The following is a 21,572-nucleotide window of genomic DNA, read 5'->3' as shown; positions in this document are numbered from 1 at the left end:
AGCCAGCAAAATAGCTCAAAACTGACTACGTCATCGTATCCCCATTCAGGGTTCGAAATACCCCATATATTAGTGTGGCCTGGCACGGTAAATATTGAAATGGCACGGATAAAAAATGTTCTCGGTGCCCTGGTATGGCACGCCTAATTTTTAAGAGACACAACTCACCTTTAGTCATGTAATCCCCCCACAAAAACACTTATAGAAATGACAAACAAGCAAAAACATTTATTGACTTTATCGCCCAGGAAATCGTTGGAAATATGATGGATGATGTCAAGAAATCTGGTTGTTTTTCCATTTAGAGTGATGGGAGTACTGAAAGTTCGGTTATTGAAGAGGAAATTGTGTATGTTACATATATTGAACAAGTGAACATGTCACAAAGTTCTTAGCTATAAGGTGTTGGGAAAGCAGAATATATGAAGCGAAAGCCATCTTAAACAGAAAACATATCAGTGATTTAACAGAAAACAGGTTACATTTGTTGTTTACTAACAATAAATTTCAAATGATCATCATCATTGCTACAGTTATTTATTCTAAAAACATGTGGGCACACTTGATTTCTGAAAAGCACATATAAATGTTTGTCTGGTGCCCTAAGGAACACTTAGAAAAAAAAGTATTTCTATCCCTGCCATTGATGTTAATGATGCACCCGGTAAATCACTGGATTGCCTGGTCCAAATTTGACTATTTACAGACTGCAGTGATCTACCTGGAATATTGCTTAGTGTGGCATAATAAAATATAAAATCAAATCAAAAATTGCCATGGTCACTGTGTTTGAAATCCTGGATAAATCTCTGTGTGCACATCTTGGAAATATCATTGAATTTTGAATTTTGATTTGCTGACCAACATTCATCAGAGGGCGGGGACTGGAATAACTGATTCGGCAAGGCCTTGGATTCATTCCTCACAGACCCGTGAAGATCTGGGTTAGAATCGGTCATCAGTAACCCATGCTTGTCGTGAAAGGTGACTAATGGGATTGGGTGGTCAGGCTCGCTGACTTGGTTGACACATGGCATTGTATCCCGATTGCGTAAATCACTGGATTGTTTGGTCCAAACTTGATTATTTACAGACTCCTTACTGAGTGAGGTATTAAACAACAAACCAACCAACCAATCATTCCTCACATTGATACTAGATGACTACTATCGGTTTACCAGGGAGTATCTATATATTGCTGGAATATTGCTGAAAGCAATGTTAAACTTCTTATTCATGAGCATGTCTAACATGCAATCACCATTGCTTATGACTTCAAATCCGGCTTATCTTACGCCTTCAGCATTCAATGAAAGAAACGTATCGGCATGCACCTTGTGGGCAGTTGAATATTTGAATCCGGTCTTGAAATAGAATTTGTTGCTTGTTAATGTCGTGTGTTCGCAAAGTCAATATGTTTAAATGTGACGAGTGGGTTGAGCGTATTGCGCTGTTAACATCAATTTTGAGAGGTGAAGGTCTTCTGTGTCCGGCAGTTGGAAGCATTAGCCAAGAGTGAGTACATATTCAATATATAGAAATAGAAATATTTCCTGAGTTGTGGTGCAGGTATCACTTATTTTGGGATGAACAGTGAACTGTCTCCTATTACTGTGTTTTTCGTTAGCCATGGGGAAGTTTCACAAGATCAATTAGTTCATACATTTTCAAGCTTGCGAAATCCAGGCCTCTACATTGCTGAAGTAATGTCATATTCAACGCGTCTAGTTTTTAGTCACAAACTGACATCATTTTCATTTACGCTTTCCAGTTCACATTACTTTTACTCAACATGGAAATGATGTGTTACTGTTGCATGGTTGATATATTCCATTCTGTGTTGTTGTCAGTTGATGGCAGGTGTTGACCTTCTTGTCACACAAGTAAGTCATCGTGACCTACCTTTGTGAATTACACTAAGAGATTTAAGGTCAACAAATAAAGGTGATACCATATTGAAATATTGTATCAAATCTTGTTAAATCCATATATTTAATGCTATTGAGGGTAGACAAAATAAACTTTGAAGTATTTCTTGGTTTGTAATAAGACCTTGATTTGTTTACTCCCTATTAAGTTCAAGGTCACCACGAGCACCTTACCAGATGAGAAGCACTATTAATGCACTTAGCTGTTCTTTTGCAATATCTCATTATGCTGCACGTGCTTGCTACAAGTGATGTCATTAGAAAACATGTGTTCATGTAATTGAAATCAATAACAAGCTGTTGTGACCTACATTTTGAGGGCGTGAAGTACAGCTGATGGTATCTGTCAGGGAAACTCGTGACTTGTTTTTGCCAGGAAGGCGATTGAAGCGAGTAAGATGAAATTCTTTTCTAACAACAGACTTCCTCATGTCGATAATGTTTGAAAGTGAGCTGTTAAGTCTAGAAGTCTTTGTCACAACCCTAAAATCAACAGGACCGACAAAGCTAGGGTCCAGAGGATCCCCAATTTACTTATTTCAAGGGTCCTGTAAAGAAAAGAAAATGTGTGTATTTGTGTAAGATTTAAACTCCTTTAATTTTTTGGAACTTCATGTATATCTTTCAAGAATGAGTTTGGTTTGGTTGTTTAACGCCTAGGGATGAAACAGTATACTGCAGTATTAGTTGAACTGGTATTTTGCCTTCGGTTCGGTATACCGTAATGCAATCCCAAAATGTTTGGTATTTTCAGTTTTCATACTGTTCTTCTTTTTAGTCAGAAAATGACTGTTTTGTTCATTCAAAATGACAAAGATTATGGTTGTTGTTTTTCCATGTTATTAAACAATGTAAGGTTTGGCTCTTGTTGTCAGTTTTCTGCGTTATGATCATAATCATACCGAACGGAACTGAAACGGAAGGCCTTGTCCCACAATACATACCATACCGTGGTAAGAGCGTACCGTTTCACCCCTAGTAATGCCTGGTGTCACTCATCAATACTCCAGCTATATGGCAGGGTTCTGAAAATAATCCAGTGATCGACAGCATGAACATCGATACATTGTCAACCAAGTCGTCATCAAGCATAGGTTACTGAAGACCAATTCCAACCGGATCTTCACGGGTCTTTCAAGAATTAGACGCAATGAGTATTATTTTGCTTCCTCAGGATGAAAGAGGGACACAAAGAACATCCTCCTCCATTATATACTTTTGTACATAATAGATGCACATTTTGTCTTAACCCTATGTCTGATCACAAAGTGAGTTCACTATAGCCATCAGTTTGTTATAAACATATTCTTTATATGTTACATGTTGATACGTTTGTTATGAAATAGTTAAGTCAGGCCTTCCATACAAACGGTGAACAAATCATCAAAACTGATCTCATATACACCAAAACAGAACAAAAATCACCAAAACTGCAACAATATCCTCTAAAACCCGAAAACAATACTTTCTGTTATCACTGATGTGTCTTCTGTCTAAGATGGCTTTCTTATGTTTCATTTGTTCTGCTTCCCCAACACTTTCAAAAGCTAACAAGTTGTGAAAGGTTCACTTGTTAAATATGTCTAACATGCTTAATTTCCTTTTCAATAACCAAACTATCAGTACTCCCAACACTCTAAATGGAAAAACAACCAGATTTCTTTACATCATTAGTCATAATTTCAGTGATTTCCTGGGTGATAAAGTCAATAAATGTTTTTGCTTGTTTGTCATTTGCGCAAGTGTTTTGTTTGGGGGATCAAATGACTAAAGGTGAGTTATGTCTATAAAAAAGTAGGCGTGCCATTAGGGCACCGAGAACATATTTACCCGTGCCATTTCAATATTTATCGTGCCATGGCACGCTAATATATGGGGTATTTCGAACCCTGAATACATCTGTAATGGAAGACTAATCATTTGAAATGGAAACAAAACTCGTGTATCAGCTACAAGAGCGCGCGAGAATGGTCACCGAGCGTACAAAACGGCCTTCATAGCATCCCAACACGGCAGTCATAGCATCCCAACACGGCATACAAATCGTCAAAGATGCCGCAAGGGGAGACGAATAGGCTTTGGTACATAATTGTTTTTCGTCACTATGAGTCTAATCTTGAAAATTTGATATCGGGATGTAGTGCATAAACTCCCTATTGTAGTCAGCTTCAAACCTATGTCCATACTTCTCAGTGTCAGGCTTGCAATTCTACACAATGTGGTCCCTCGTTCGATCAAATAGGATTTCTTGTCAACATGCCGTGGTCCTGTTTCTCTTCAGTTTTGTAAATAAAGTGTTCATAGCGTCACATTCAACATTACTATATTTTAGTGATTTAAACAGTTTACAAAAACTTTGTTCATTCTCCGTGAATTGCATATATAAGTGATCATTTTTTAAGTGTACGAGTGCAAACTCAATCCACTGATAAGGGCAGGGATTTCTATTTCAAGTCCACAGGAGGCGACTTCTTGAGACTTACAATAACAAAGACGGACTCATGTTTGTACCTCAAGTTAAGCTTTATTTTTTGTTAAATGAAGCGGTGGCATACAAACATACAAACTAAGAAGAATATGTCAGATGAAGAGAGGACTGACACGTCTCTCTCAGGAATCTGTGAATACAAGTTTTAGAAATTTAAAAAAAAGGCAGTTTGGGAAGTCAAAGTAGAAATGATCACTTAGATATGCAAGTCTTCCATTACAGATGTATTGTTTCAGTTTTAGAGGATATTGTTGCAGTTTTGGTGATTTTTGTTCTGTTTTGGTGTATATGAGATCAGTTTTGATGATTTGTTCACCGTTTGTATGGAAGACCTGTAAGTGTACCATAGCAGATTACAAAGATTCTTGAGGACCCTGGGACCTTGGTACTTTATACAATGAATGGAGAAGCTGTTTATTTCATCTCATGGTAGTAGTTTATTGGTTAAAGCATTCGCTAGTCTCGTCGAAGACCCGGGTTCAGTTCCCCACATGGGTACAATGTGTGAAGCCCATTTATGGTGTCCCCCGCTGTGATATTGTGGAATATTGCTAAAGCGGTGTAAAACTAAACTCACTCACTCACTCACTCACTCACTCACTCACTCACTCACTCACTCACTACCTCACTACCTCACTACCTCACCTCACCTCATGTAACTTTTTGGGTCATTGAGTTATGGACTCATTTGTGTTCATCTCAATTGGGTATCCTAATATTCCTTTGAGTAACGAAATAAATTGTACTCATCTCACTCAAACTCATTTGGGTATTTGTCATTTTCCATTAATTTTAAAAGTATAATAAAGTTTAAAGGCTAGTGTTTGTTATTTATATTTGATCTGTAATATGAGAAACGATAAGAAAGACTGCAAGTTCCAAAGTTCATGTCCTGATATAGAACCTCTCAATATACCTAAGTTATTTTATCTATCCACCGGTACGCAAGCTAAGAGTTGACATGTTTGTGTGTACGCATGTAAGATCTCATTTATTGAGTATTTACAAAAATTAAAGCATACTTGTACACAATAGACTTAATAGGAATTGAGTTTTCACTTAAATATTTGTGTAATTTACGCAGATACACAGCATATCTGTACCTTTGTTGCATGGAAGAATAATTCATTGCACAAGGCTCATATTTTTTACTTATAAATAAAAATATCAAATTTCACATAGCAATGTATAAATGTTTCTCATTGAGTCCACTGAAGCAAGGTGGTTACAGTTTGTTTGAAAGGAAGAAACATCAATATGGTTTAGGGGCGATGGGGACGCCTAGTGGTTAAAGTGTTCGCTAATCACGCCGAAGACCCGGGGACGATTTCCAATGTTGGTACAATGTGTGAAGCCTATTTCTGATGCCCCCCGTCGTGATATTTCTGGAATATTGGTAAAAGCTGCGTAAAACCCAACTCACTCACTCATTATGGTTTATGTAACTGTGTCAACGTTTGGTAACACTGGCAACCAAGGTGTGTGTTGTGTTTGAAGCATACATCCTTCTCAGAGGATGATATCATCTGATTTGTGTGCAACATGCATGATTCATATATGCATGTTTGCTTCAACTGTAGGTGTGGCTAGCACTTAGTATCAGGAAGTCTTCCTGTCTGATCACTATGTATGAGAGGAAAACGGGGGGATTTACCTCTTGTGTACATACAGTTATAACTGCAGATTATATTGCTCCAAAGGGATTTATCAGGGTCTGTCTGTTTTGGAGGTCCATGTAACTCTCAGCTGCAACATATTGGGGAATAGACTGAAATATTGGGTTATTTATTTAGTGATTTTCTTACAACTGAAATTTTGAGTGAATTTCTTACTGGAACTAAACTGTCCGTGATTTTCTTACCAGAACGAAAATGTAAGTGTATTTTCTTCTTCAAGGTTTATACAGTGATGTCTTTCATATTTCTCACACTGAAAGCCATACCAAGGTCTGATGATGTAACATGTTTTCAGGGTGAAATACCATCAGATAAAATGAACATTGTGAGCTGTGACCAGAACTAAACTGTCACGTGACATTCAATCTACAATTTTGATAAATTTAATGATTCCCACAGCAACACTCTTATGTGTCTAACACAACATGCAATCAAAATTTATTCCATTAACAGATTAATATTTCCCTGCATGTGGAACATAATGTGTTGCATCTGGTAAAACTCTGATTCATAAAATATGCCATTGGTCTTAATAGTTGACGCATAGCATTGAAAGTGTTGAACAGTATCCTTCGGTCAAGGTCATGTCATTTCTTAAATTATTTGTATTCTCAACACCAGTACAGCAAAAGGAGGGACAATGAATGCTTGAAATTATTGCTGTTTGAATTAATATTGTCAAGTTAACAACGTGCTTGGTGTTTGATCAAACAGTGGTAAATGAGATTGGTTGCAGTTATATTAAAGTGGTTGCTAGTCATCCCCTTCTGTACACATCAGCCATTTTTGCCAACTAATCCCCATCTTGTCATGTGCTTTTGAGTCTTCATATGGGCATGAGAAATGGACATGATTTGCAGGTTAGTGACATTTTGTCATCAGTTCAACTTTATCCTCTTCTTTGAATGAATAATTCACACTGATTCATGATCATTAAATGGGGCATGAGTGGCCTAATTATCCCCCGCGGCGCTTTTAGCACGAAACAGGGGATATAGTATTTGGCTCCTTCCGTCCGTCTGTATGTACGAATCGGAATATCTTAAGAACCATTGACTGGATTCTTTTCATACTTGGTACCTAGGTTCATCACAGCATAAGAAAGGTTGCAGTCAGCTGTGGTGACCTTGACCTTCATTTCAAGGTCACAAGGGGACTTAAACGTTTTACTATTGTCAGTGAGATATCTCAAGAACTGTTCACTGGATTTTCTTCATGTTTGACACTAAGCTTCATATAGGGAAGGTACAGGGCCCAGTTGATTTTGGTGACCATCCTATAATTTTCAAGGTTACGACGACACTTTGAAGATTTCAGCATGTTAGCCTGCACCTTAAGCTTGTCAGCGAGTTATCTCAAGAACTGTTCACTGGATTTTCTTCATGTTTGACACCAAGCTTCATATAGGGAAGGTACAGGGCCCAGTTGATTTTGATGACCTTCACCAAATTTCCAAGGTCACAGTGACACTTTGAAGATTTCAGTATGTTAAGATTGTCAGCAAGATATCTCAAGAACGGTTCACTGGATTTTCTTCTTTGTAGACTTTCAAGACTTCTCTTGAATGTTCTTTCATAAGCAATTTCTCTATTACGTTTTTTGCATATTTCATACGCCATGACATTCATGGCAAGTTCAAAGTCAGTTTTGAAAATATTTGTGTTTTTGAACCAGCTACAGAGCAGAGCAAGATATCAAGAGAGGTTGACTAGTCGTGTTTTTGTTGACATATACCTTCATCTTAACCTACGGCCTTCACTTTCATTACTCTTTAAGCTTGATTTGATCATTTGCGGCGGGGGATTATGTCACCTTAGTGACAACTGCTTGTTATAATCTGAAGAGAGTAGCATTTTTTAGGTGTACCTTCTGATGTGTTTCAGGAAAGTGGCAAACAGCTTAGATCTGATCAATTTGTTATTTACTTTCACATGTGGCTGGCTCACCATGGTATGACATGTAATACACGTAAAACACCACTCACTCACTCACCCACCCACCCACTCACCACTCACTCCCTCGCTGGGGGGTTAAAGCGTTTGCTTATCACGCCGAAGACCCAGGTTCGATTCCCCATATGGGTACAATGCGTGAAGCCCATTTGTGGTGTCCCCCACCGTGGTATTGATGGAATATTGCTAAAAGCTGCTTCTCACTCACTCACTCACTCACTCACTCACTCACTCACTCACTCACTCACTCACTCACATACTTATTATCAATTATCAATGCAGTGGGAAATAGTGTTATTCAGTTATGACGTGAACACGTGCTACATCTTGGATTTACCGAGTACAGATCGACATGTGAACATGAGTCATAGTTCAGTCATGTCAGCTAGTTTCCCAGGTGAGCTGTCTCCACGCTGTGGTGACCCATGTCAACCCAAGTGTATTGTCTCTACATTACAGTTACATGTATATGTCAGGCAACAGCAGGAAGTGACCCATCCATCACAAGTCCCTCCTCTTTATAACACCAGGCACCTCACTGTACCACTGTCATTACTTGCCAAGCTCCTTGCCTGACCTGTCACATTCAAAATTAATTGCTGTTTTGTTTTGAGAATTTTGACATCATTCTTACCCTCTGTGTCAAATTTGGTTGAAGCATTTGTTGTAAGGAGCCTAAATGAGGTAGTGAGAGTGTTTCTCGGCAAGGTCAATAGAAAAGCATGGAGTGGGAACATATCTGTGTCTGACCCCTGACATGGATCTGCCATGGAGGTATTGTAGCAATGTCACCTCAGCGGTGCCTGTGGGACACTAGACTTGCTACATCACCTACAGTAGGCTTCAGGAGGGGGCCTTACCTGCTACCTGCTGCTGAATATACTGTGGCCATGATAGGAAGGATACGTCTGACTGGTAAGGATCACTTTCGGTTGCTTGTTGATTCAGATGTATTCTGGCCTACACATCAGGTCACTGCACTCATACCTCCATGCATGATTATGGAGCATGGTGTCAGATTATGGTGATTATGATAGAGGGTTGATACACTTTCTGTTCCCCCTTCCCCTTCCGCCCCCTCCAACCTTTATCCATGATGCACCACTGCCTTGGTTTTCTAGCTCCAAACCTGTGCTCATTGTTTTAGCAGATAGCATGTATCGATGGACTTCACCCTTTTGGTTTCTCTCCACATTATCCCATTCTTCACTGCAGGCAGAATAATCGAACACTAAGTAACAGTGGTGCTCCGATAATAATCGAAGAATGGTCGCAGTGACCAAACGACCAAGCAATCGATCATGTTTTCACATAATCGAACACAAACAATTTTGGAACTACAGTTTTAGTGTTTGAAACACTTGACAATGGGAAATATCTTAGAAGTTGTCAGGGCCTAAAAACGTGTTTCATTCTAAGAAAACTGACTTCACTTACTGAAAAGTCATGACTGAATATTTCTCGAAGACGCTGGCAAGTTTATGTTCACGATGTATTAGTGGTCACTTTAACGTAGCAAGTTGCATCATTTTACATTGGAAGGGATATTTGCAAATGCAACTTGCACAGATCTCAATAAAACAAAAAAAACATCAGAGAACCAATGTTTTTTTCTTTCTACCTATCTGCAATAGCAAACCTGAAAGGGAAAATCTGAAAAATGATGCTAAGCAATTATTATCCCCCGCAAAGCGTTTTGCGGGGGGTATTAAAATGGACTCCGTCCGTGCGTGCGTGCGTGCGTCCGTCCGTCCGTCCGTCCGTCCGTCCGTCCGTCCGTCCGTCCGTCCGTGCACATTTGTCTTTTCCGGAGCATAACTCTAGAACCGTTCAATGTTTCTTCACCAAACTTGGCACATAGATAGATCTGGTGGTGAACTGGTGCCTTTTGGTAGTTTTGGAATTCTGAATAAAATATTTTTGGCGTTTCCATGGCAACAAGTTTGACTTAGCCTGAAATTGGTGGTAGGACTCTTTTCCGGAGCAGTACTCTAAAACTGTTGAATGTTTCTTCACCAAACTTGGCACATAGATAGATCTGGTGGTGAACTGGTGCCTTTTGGTAGTTTTGGAATTCTGAATAAAATATTTTTGGCGTTTCCATGGCAACAAGTTTGACTTAGCCTGAAATTGGTGGTAGGACTCTTTTCCGGAGCAGAACTCTAAAACCATTGAATGTTTCTTCACCAGACTTGGCACATAGATAGATCTGGTGGTGTACTGGTGCCTTTTGGTAGTTTTGGAATTCTGAATAAAATATTTTTGGCGTTTCCATGGCAACAAGTTTGACATAGACTGAAATTGGTGGTTGTGTTCTTTTCCGGAGCAGAACTCTAAAACCGTTCACTATTTCTTCACCAAACTTGGCACATAGATAGATCTGGTGGTGTACTGGTGCCTTTTGGTAGTTTTGGAATTCTGAATAAAATATTTTTGGCGTTTCCATGGCAACAAGTTTGACTTAGACTGAAATTGGTGGTTGTGCTCTTTTCCGGAGCAGAACTCTAAAACCGTTCAATGTTTCTTCACCAAACTTGGCACATAGATAGATCTGGTGGTGTATTTGTGCCTTTTGGTAGTTTTGGAATTCTGAATAAAATATTTTTGGCATTTCCATGGCAACAAGTTTGACTTAGCCTGAAATTGGTGATAGTGCTGCTTTCTGGAGCAGAACTTTAAAAACCTTTCAATACTCTCCTTCCACCTTTCTATATACACACCTAAATATTTGACATAATCATAACTCGTAGACATAATCATGAAGCGTATTTTGCCATTGCGGGGGATATTGATGACTTTGTCTTCTTGTTTTTGATGATTGCTTGTTGGTCATGAACCAGTCATCAATTGTGAGATTTCAACCAATTCCCATCAGTACTAAATAATGAATGCAAAGACACTGGCAGTTTCTGGTTGACTGGTGTTGAAAGAGTTAAACCGATATGAAGATGTTGACTGTAGAGTTGTGTCAGTGGTATACAGCAGGATCTCCTGTAGAGTTGCGTCAGTGGTATACAGCAGGATCTCCTGTAGAGTTGCGTCAGTGGTATACAGCAGGATCTCCTGTAGAGTTGTGTCAGTGGTATACAGCAGGATCTCCTGTAGAGTTGCGTCAGTGGTATACAGCAGGATCTCCTGTAGAGTTGCGTCAGTGGTATAGAGCAGGATCTCCTGGACATGGATTGCACACAGGTTAAACTTAATAATTGTCCTAAAATTTATCAGAATCATACATCAAACTGCTAGTTGAACAGACATACTGAGGTTGTTAAATTTAAAATCCTGGCAACACTTACTCCCTTCATCAATCAACCCTAATTACACTGGACCCATGAAGATCCGGGTTAGAATTGATCTTCAGTAACCCATGCTTGTCGTAAGAGGCGACTAACAGGATCGGGTGGTCAGGCTCGCTGACTTGGTTGACACATGTCTTCGGTTCCCAATTGCACAGATTGATGCTCATGCTGTTGATCACTGAATTGTCTGGTCCAGACTCAATTATTTACAGACTGTCTCCACATAGCCAGCATAAAACTAAACTCACTCACTCACTCACTCACTCCTAATTACACTGATCTTGTTCTGCTCGAGGATAGCATGCAGTGTTTGGAACATCACATCTTAATGGATCACAGATAGTTTTAGTGCTTATATCTATTTCAGGCTCTTGTCTTAATGTCTAAGCAAATCCATACTTCTGTAAAGTAGCCTATTAAGTTGAGTAATGAAACCCACACAACTATGTCTTCTCAGCAAGACGCTTTTGGAATCTGCATTAGGCAGAATGTTCTCAAAATCAATGATTGTTATTATTTATGAATGTTTAACAGTAAATCATGATAATATTGTCAGTTGTATATGTCACAACGGGGATGAGTTATGGCCAGAATAAACAAATTTCAGTGCTTCCATTTGCTAGAATTGTTATGTATCACTGTTGTCAAATGACAGTTACAAGCCTTAAATATGCTAAAACATGTCTATGATGTAAGATTTAGTAACTGACTACTCTCAACAATAAGGCATAAAATGATATAAAGATTCTCAATGAAGTTAAATGGTGTATATTAGTGATATATTTCAGAACATTTTGAGGAAGGAATTAAAATATAGGTAACCAAGTCCGGATCAAGCAATCCAGTGATTGATGTCATGAGCGTCAACCCATGCAATTAGGATGCAAGGACATCAATCAAACCTGAGCTTGACCATGTGAACCAATTAGTCACTTCTTACGGCAATCATCAGTAGATGGCCTATAGTCTCACCTGGAAATCTTACAGGTTCAGGGCCCGGTGGGGTAGCCTAGTGGTTAAAGCATCGATTGTCACGCCAAAGACCCGGGTTCGATTCCCCATATGGGTACAATGTGTGAAGCCCATTACTGGTGTCCCCCGCCGTGACATTGCTGGATTATTGCTCTTACAGGTTCATAGCAGAATTGAGAATTCTTCGATATTTCTTGAGAAAAGTGTTCACACCAGCAAGCCTGGAATGGCAACCATTGCTGCAATCTTGCTGATGCTTAATGTAAAATGGGGGAGCAGGTTTGGCTGATGGTTGAGCTACAGATGTAAAAACTCTCAACTGCTTTTTAGCACTAATAACTGCTTTGTGAAATGTCTTGATTTGTGATGAGTGAGTGAGTTTAGTTTTACGTCACTTTTAGCAATATTCCAGCAATATCACAGCAGGAGACACCAGAAATGGGCTTCACTCTGTGTACCCATGTGTGATGAAAGCATCATGTGTATATTTGTATAGCATTCAGTTAATCATTATTGTAACCAAAATATACAGGGTCAAATTGCTACCATATTTTAACGTCTTTTGGTATGACGCGGTCGGGGATCGAACCCGCGACCTTCGGCTCTCCGGGCGGACGCTCTAACCACTACACCACGGAGGCAGTGACTTGGTTGACACGTGTCATCGTATCCCAATTGCGTAGATTGGTCACTGGATTGTCTGGTCCAGACTCGATTATTTACAGACCACTGCTATATAGCGGGAATATTGCTGAGTGTGGTGTAAACCAACCAACCAACCAACCAACCAACCATCCAGTCAAAGGACATGTCATTTGGTCAGGTCAGGTGACCACTTAGATAACAGCTAGGCAGTCTGACAGAAAAATGAACCAGTTGTGTAGGTTTGATTTCTGAAATGATGAGGCTTTTTTCTTCATCACCTCAATTTAGAAATATCAACTTTCCACAAACAAAGCTACCAGACACCATACACTCCAATGATAGGACCCCCACATAGGTATACATGTCTTAGAGCTCAGAAACAAAGTAATGTGTAAAGTGTACTATAGTGTGCCTTTTGTTTTTGCATTCAGAACTCTCCTGTTACATTTTTTTTTTGAGGTACAGAAATCAGATAGGCTTGTCTGAATGCCTCAGTCATAAGACACCACATAATCGTTGGTTAAATTTGAATTTTGCTGAGGTGACATTCATTGGCGTTGTCCTTCATGCTGAGAGGGGGCAGTGGGGTAGCCTAGTGGTTAAAGCGTTCCCTTGACACGCCGAAGACCTGGGTTCGATTACCCATATGGGTACAATGTGTGAAGCCCATTTCTGGTGTCCCATGGGGTGAAATTGCTGGAATATTGTTAAAAGCGGCATAAAACCCAACTCACTCACTCATGCTAAGAGGTATCTCATAATGTATAGTAACAGGAGTGAAACTTCGATTTTTGGGTGAGATCGCAGATTAAAACTGGTTATAATCACTCTCAGTATCATGTTCTGTATATCCATGAAAACAAAATAATCAGATCTCTACTTTGTAAATAAATAAACAGAAAGAGGAACTAACATTGTGTGATATATTGCATGGAAGTATTAATGTATTTCCTAAACACACAAATCCCCAACAATAATGCTTCATATTAACTCAGTGACATCTGTTATTCCATTGTTGTGATGAAGTTTTTGAAACTGTTACCAATGTAAATTATTTACCACAAAAGAGTATGGAATTCCCATAGTTAAAAATGCACGTTGGGTGTATTGAACAGAAATAGTCATTGCTGAATTCATTGGCATTGTTCCGACTTCGATAATGACTGGGTAATAGTACACTGGGGCATTTCACACTTAAAGCCTGTGTCAGCTGGAGGTGGGTCAGCAGGTGTGGGGGTCACAGTGAGAATCTGGGGTGAGCGATCAGGGTTAGATGTTGGGGTGGGTCTGGTGGTGAGTGATCAGGGTTAGATGTGGGGGGTGGGTCTGGTGGTGATCAGGGTTAGATGTCAGGTTGGCGGGGGTGAGTGATCAGGGTTAGATGTGGGGTAGGTCTGGTGGTGATCAGGGTTAGATGTCGGGGGTAGATCTGGTGGTGATCAGGGTTAGATGTCGGGGTCTGGGGGTGAGTTATCAGGTAAGATGTGGGGATAAGGTGGTGATGATCAGGGTTAATTGGGTAGATCTGGTGGTGATCAGGGTTAGATGGACGTAGATGTGGGGGTAGGGTGGTGATCAGGGTTAGATGACGTGATGGGCAGGTGGTGAGTGATCAGGGTTAGATGTGGGGGTGGGCGGAGGGTGAGTGATCAGGGTTAGGGTTAGTTGTTGAGGTACATCTGGTGGTGATCTGTGTGTGTTGGGGAGAGTGAGAGAGATATCAGGGTTAGATGTGTTGGTAATTTTGAGGGTAACTGGCACATATTAATCTTAGTTGTCAACTGTCAGCTATTTCTGTCACTAAGTTTGTGAAACAATTCCTTCTTTTGGTTCACAGATTCAAACTTAAAGATGTTTTTATAGTGTTTTGAAAGTTGATTACCTTGGCATCGTTAACCTATTTGTCCATCTCCAGATGACTTGAGAACCAACATGGACAGGTAAAGTCAGGTGTGAAAGTATCAAATACCACTAAAGTGACGAAAATAACAGCTGAAAACAACAGATAATTCATAGCTATGAGTTTTTTCCTCTAAATGATGTCTTAGTTTTTAGAAGAATCTTAACACAATATATATAATTAGGTACATTTCTGTGTTCAGTGGGGGCGGTGGAGTAGCCTAGTGGTTAAAGTGTTCGCTCGTCACGCCAAAGACCAGGGTTTGATTCCCCACATGGGTACAATGTGTGAAGCCCATTTCTGGTGTCCCCTGCCATGATATTGCTGAAATATTGCAATATTTCTAAAAGCTCACTCACTCAACCATACTCACTCACTCACTCACTCACTCACTCACTGTGTTCAGTTTTTTACTTTCATGGTAGTTTTAAGTAAATTCTGATCTCAGACAACAATAGTAGCTTTGTGGTTTCAGTAAGTACCTCCCGACTAAATTACCATAGTTCCCAGAGTGCTTATTAAGGCGAATATGGTAAAATATTATTCAGTACTCTCTTCTCCTTCATGTCTATTTTACAAACTGCTAATGACCTATCTGTCTAAATATGCTTCTAGCCAGAGGGATTATAAGCACTCTATGCTATATTTTACAAGTCAATGCAAACCTCCATTTACTATTAGCCTTCTGCTGATAGAAGTATGTGAGCTGGCGTCCATAGGACACTTGTCAGTCCTAAAGGCCTTAACACTGTCCAGCAACTGACCAACGATAGCCCTGGGCATCACTTCCAAGGGAAAATACTAGAGGTGTGACGATACAGAAATTTCACGATACAATACTTATCGCAATATCTTGGAATGATAAGATTCGATGCATATCACGATATGCTATCTTTAGTTATTTTCTTTAAAAAGGTATATTTTGATAGTAACAGTGTAAATTTTGACATAACCGTCAATTTCTAGTGAAATTAACACTTTTAAGGTCAGTGATGCATATCATCAAGCCCTAGGTTGATTCCCCACATGGGAACAATGTGTGAATGTGTGAAGCCCATTTCTGGTGTTCTCTGCAATGATATTGCTAAAAGCGGTGTAAAACTAAACTCACTCACTCATTTGATTATGCAGGGGCGGATACAGCTTATTGAGAAAGAAGGGTGCACACTTCATTTTCACGAGTTTCTATGGTCATTTAATGAACTTTCAGGATGTGGGGGAGGGGGGGGGGGTTGCGCACCCCTGCATCCCCCCTCTAGATACGCCTGTGTTAGGTGATCAACATGTTATCGCAATATTGTGGTGCATTGCTTATTGTATCAAACACACGCAAATCTGATCATCCTTTATTTACAGATCACCATCATATAAATTGCTTTTGTCGCATTAACCATCTAAAATGAATACCAGAACTGTGGCATAAAATAACATTCGCATGTATGATGAATCCAGTGGGGATCCCTGTTTATGATCGGCCACCAGCAACCTATACTGATGTTAGAGGCAACCGGATAGATGAGGTAGGCCACCAGCAACCTATACTGATGTTAGAGGCAACCGGATAGATGAGGTAGGCCACCAGCAACCTATACTGATGTTAGAGGCAACCGGATAGATGAGGTAGGCCACCAGCAACCTATACTGATGTTAGAGGCAACCGGATAGATGAGGTAGGCCACCAGCAACCTATACTGATGTTAGAGGCAACCCGGATAAATGCCGCAGGAGGTAGGCCCCACCAGCAACCTATACTGATGTTAGAGGCAACCGGATAGATGAGGTATACGCCAGCGTGACAGGGTTGATTTCTCGATCACCGTAGGCCACCAGCAACCTATACTGATGTTAGAGGCAACCGATAGATAGATGAGCGTAGGCCACCAGCAACCTATACTGATGTTAGAGGCAACCTATAGATGAGGTAGGCTACCAGCAGATGAGGTAGGCATGTTAGAGTTGATTTCTTAGATCACCGTACCCACCAGCAACCTATACTGATGTTAGAGGCAACCGGATAGATGAGGTAGGCGTGACAGCGTTGATTTCTTGATCACCGTACCCACCAACATTATCCAGTCCTGACATGATTATTTACTTGAATGGCGTGTAAAACAACAAACAAGGAAGACAGGAAAAACAAACACGTCTGAATTCGACCCAGGATAGATAAAGCCAGGGGTAGTGGTTCAGGTGACTGTTTTCTATCCTGTGCCACTTGAGGCTGGTGTTTATTCAAGGGTTTACAGCATATAGGTGGTGACCACATACCTGCATAATGGCTGCTCTGCTACAGGATGGGGGAAATCAACCAGATATATTTTGTTTGAATCCTTGCTGAAACTGGTCTGATTGTCTGCCATGTTGTGTCTGAATGTCTGCCATGTTATGTCTGATTGTCTGCAATGTTGTGTCTGGTTGTCTGCAATGTTATGTCTGATTGTCTGCAATGTTATGTCTGATTGTCTGCAATGTTATGCCTGATTGTCTGCATGTCTGATTGTCTGCAATGTTATGTCTGATTGTCTGCAATGTTATGTCTGGTTGTCTGCAATGTTATGTCTGATTGTCTGCAATGTTGTGTCTGATTGTCTGCAATGTTATGTCTGATTGTCTGCAATGTTATGTCTGATTGTCTGCAATGTTGTGTCTGATTGTCTGCAATGTTATGTCTGATTGTCTGCAATGTTGTGTCTGAATGTCTGCAATGTTATGTCTGATTGTCTGCAATGTTATGTCTGATTGTCTGCAATGTTATGTCTGGTTGTCTGCAATGTTATTGTCTGTTGTGTCTGATTGTCTGCAATGTTGTGTCTGATTGTCTGCAATGTTATGTCTGATTGTCTGCAATGTTATGTCTGGTTGTCTGCAATGTTATGTCTGGTTGTCTGCAATGTTATGTCTGATTGTCTGCAATGTTGTGTCTGATTGTCTGCAATGTTATGTCTGATTGTCTGCAATGTTATGTCTGATCTGTTGTCTGCAATGTTATGTCTGGTTGTCTGCAATGTTGTGTCTGATTGTCTGCAATGTTGTGATTGTCTGCAATGTTGTGTCTGATTGTCTGCAATGTTATGTCTGATTGTCTGCAATGTTATGATCTGCAATGTTGTGTCTGATTATCTGCAATGTTATGTCTGGTATCTGCAATGTTGTGTTGTCTGCAATTGTCTGCAATGTCTGATTGTCTGCAATGTTATGTCTGATTGTCTGCTGATTCTGTCTGCAATGTTGTGTCTGATTGTCTGCAATGTTATGTCTGATTGTCTGCAATGTTGTGTCTGATTGTCTGCAATGTTGTGTCTGGTTGTCTGCCAATGTTATGTCTGATTGTCTGCAATGTTATGTCTGATTGTCTGCAATGTTGTGTCTGGTTGTCTGCAATGTTGTGTCTGAATGTTGTCTGCAATGTTGTGTCTGATTGTCTGCAATGTTATGTCTGATTGTCTGCAATGTTATATCTGATTGTCTGCAATGTTATGTCTGGTTGTCTGCAATGTTGTGTCTGATTGTCTGCAATGTTATGTCTGATTGTCTGCAATGTTGTGTCTGATTGTCTGCAATGTTATGTCTGATTGTCTGCAATGTTGTGTCTGTCATATTGTGACCCAGCGAGTAAATCGCCTTTGGAATGGAGTTGACCCCTGGAGGAGTAACCAAAAACTTGAATCTTCATGGTGGAAATTTTTGTGTGTATTTATCTTGTTGTATATTCTTCAGCCCTATGTCTACCTATAGGTATCTATGAATTCTCTAGCAAAATAAAAGCCTTAAATAATGTATTCTTCCTGGGCACATCATGCTTGAAGGAAACGCTCGGAAGGAACAACACATTTCTACTTTCCTGAAAGTCTTTTATCCCCATGTGATGATAGTCCATCGAAGCTATCTCATATTGTGAGTTAACAAGAAGAGAAGGTAGTGGTAACAGAACCACAAATATTAGCTTCACATATTTGAACAGCAATCGTAGTTTGCCAAAAGCACCAGCAAATGTCAACAAAATGTAGACACCATATATTATTTACTTGATTTCTGAACTCTGAAGACACATTCCAAGTGCTAGCATTAAAGCTAGCTTCAGAAGACACAGCCAAAACCACTTGTGTGAAATACACAGGATTCTCCCTGTGAAGAACACATCATTGAATGGTGGGGCACCTGCGGCCAAACACTTCCTCCATAAAACACAACTATCACTTGTAAACGTCATTGTCAAGTATGTTGGTGTTTTTTCTAGGAATCTCAAAGATAGGCTGAAAATAGACATGGACTTTTAGCTTGATTTGAAAAGAATTTTTCCCTGATCTGTCAGCCCTGCTACTGATAGAAAGGTCATTTAGTCTGTTCGCTATTTGAAACAAGGTTCCGTAGTGTCTGAAATGTTCACTTTCAGCAGACCTGCCAGACTCAAGGGGATGTATCAATAAGATGTGGAATTGCAGAGTTATATTTAGTGCAATGTGTATTTGAGGCAGTGCCAAGACGGATGGTTTTGCCTGGCTACTTGCTTGTGTGGTTGAGCAATGTGAATAATGTTGCATTGCAATGCTGGAACATTCAAGTCAGTGCTCAGTTGGAGGGTTGGTCAAGGGGATGACAGTGGTTGGTGAGGTGGTTGGGTCAAGGGGATGACAATGGTTGGTGAGGTGGTTGGGTCAAGGGGGAGACTGGTTGGTGAGGTGGTTGGGTCAAGGGGATGACAATGGTTGGTGAGGTGGTTGGGTCAAGGGGAGACAATGGTTGGTGAGGTGGTTGGGTCAAGGGGAAGACAATGGTTGGTGAGGTGGTTGGGTCAAGGGGAGACAATGGTTGATGAGGTGGTTGGGTCAAGGGGGAGACAATGGTTGGTGAGGTGGTTGGGTCACAAGGGGATGACAGTTGAACAATGTGAATACAATGTTATGTTACATTGCAATGCTGGAACATTCAAGTCAGTGCTCAGTTGGAGGGTTTGGTCAAGGGGAGACAGTGGTTGGTGAGGTGGTTGGGTAAAGAGGAGACAATGGCTGGTGAGGTGGTTGGGTCAAGGAGTGACAATGGCTGGTGAGGTGGTTGGATCAAGGGGAGACAGTGGTTGGTGAGGTGGTTGGGTCAAGGGGAGACAATGGTTGGTGAGGTGTTTGGGTCAAGGGGGAGACAATGGTTGGTGAGGTTGTTGGGTCAAGGGGCCACAGTGGTTGATGAGGTGGTTGGGTCAAGGGGATGACAGTGGTTGGTGAGGTGGTTGGGTCAAGGGGAAGACAATGGTTGATGAGGTGGTTGGGTCAAGGGGATGACAGTGGTTGGTGAGGTGGTTGGGTCAAGGGGATGACAGTGGTTGGTGAGGTGGTTGGGTCAAGGGGATGACAGTGGTTGGTGAGGTGGTTTGGTCAAGGGGATGACAATGGTTGGTGAGGTGGTTGGGTCAAGGGGGTCAAGGGGATGACAGTGGTTGATGAGGTGGTTGGGTCAAGGGGATGACAGTGGTTGGTGAGGTGGTTGGGTCAAGGGGAGACAATGGTTGATGAGGTGGTTGGGTCAAGGGGATGACAGTGGTTGGTGAGGTGGTTGGGTCAAGGGGGAGACAGTGGTTGATGAGGTGGTTGGGTCAAGGGGATGACAATGGTTGATGAGGTGGTTGGGTCAAGGGATGACAGTGGTTGGTGAGGTGGTTGGGTCAAGGGGGGACAGACAGTGGTTGGTGAGGATGACGGTGGTGGTGAGGTGGGTCAAGGGGATGACAATGGTTGGTGAGGTGGTTGGGTCAAGGGGATGACAATGGTTGGTGAGGTGGTTGGGTCAAGGGGATGACAATGGTTGATGAAGGGGATGACAGTGGTTGGGTCAAGGGGACAGTGGTTGGTGAGATGGTTGGGTCAAAGGGGAGACAATGGTGGTTGGTGAGATGGTTGGGTCAAGGGGATGACAGTGGTTGGTGAGGTGGTTGGGTCAAGGGGATGACAGTGGTTGGTGAGGTGGTTGGGTCAAGGGAGATGACAGTGGTTGGTGAAGTGGTTGGGGTCAAGGGGATGACAGTGGTTGGTGAGGTGGTTGGGTCAAGGGGATGACAATGGTTGGTGAGGTGGTTGGGTCAAGGGATGACAGTGGTTGGTGAGGTGGATTTGGGTCAAGGGGATGACAATGGTTGGTGAGGTGGGATTTGGGTCAAGGGGATGACAGTGGTTGATGAGGTGGTTGGGTCAAGGGGATGACAGTGGTTGGTGAGGTGGTTGGGTCAAGGGGGACACAATGGTTGGTGAGGTGGTTGGGTCAAGGGGATGACAGTGGTTGGTGAGATGGTTGGGTCAAGGGGGAGACAATGGTTGGTGAGGTGGTTGGGTCAAGGGGACGACAGTGGTTGATGAGGTGGTTGGGTCAAGGGGATGACAGTGGTTGGTGAGGTGGTTGGGTCAAGGGGGAGACAGTGGTTGGTGAGGTGGTTGGGTCAAGGGGATGACAGTGGTTGGTGAGGTGGTTGGGTCAAGGGGATGACAATGGTTGGTGAGGTGGTGGTTGGGTCAAGGGGATGACAATGGTTGGTGAGGTGGTTGGGTCAAGGGATGACAGTGGTTGGTGAGGTGGTTGGGTCAAGGGGATGACAATGGTTGATGAGATGGTTGGGTCAAAGGGATGACAGTGGTTGGTGAGGTGGTTGGGTCAAGGGGATGACAGTGGTTGGTGAGGTGGTTGGGTCAAGGGTGACAGTGGTTGGTGAGGGAGATGGTTTGGTCAA

The 21,572-nt window shown here is 41.4% G+C and overlaps 1 protein-coding gene across 7 annotated transcripts in view; it reads left to right on the top strand.

Moving 5' to 3' along the window:
• LOC124276067 (beta-1,4-mannosyltransferase egh-like) overlaps positions 1-21,572 on the top strand; it is a 129,001-nt gene that overhangs the window by 19,370 nt on the left and 88,059 nt on the right. For 2 of the 7 annotated variants that reach the window (XM_046711709.1, XM_046711716.1), the window contains exon 1: positions 1,432-1,515. The exons of 2 other annotated variants lie outside the window; for them this stretch is intronic. The gene's annotated coding sequence lies outside the window, so the exon portion shown is untranslated. Of the gene's footprint in view, positions 1-1,431; positions 1,516-6,134; positions 6,290-8,623; positions 8,960-21,572 lie in introns of those variants that run through there. 3 more of the 7 variants (XM_046711710.1, XM_046711718.1, XM_046711711.1) reach the window with 2 other exon arrangements.

Source organism: Haliotis rubra, unplaced genomic scaffold (assembly GCF_003918875.1).
Source record: "Haliotis rubra isolate DU_JTF1 unplaced genomic scaffold, ASM391887v1 Scf205, whole genome shotgun sequence".
Lineage (NCBI taxonomy): Eukaryota > Metazoa > Mollusca > Gastropoda > Lepetellida > Haliotidae > Haliotis > Haliotis rubra.
The sequence above is the reverse complement of the archived record's forward strand: the minus strand, read 5'-3'. Positions and strand labels throughout refer to the sequence as shown.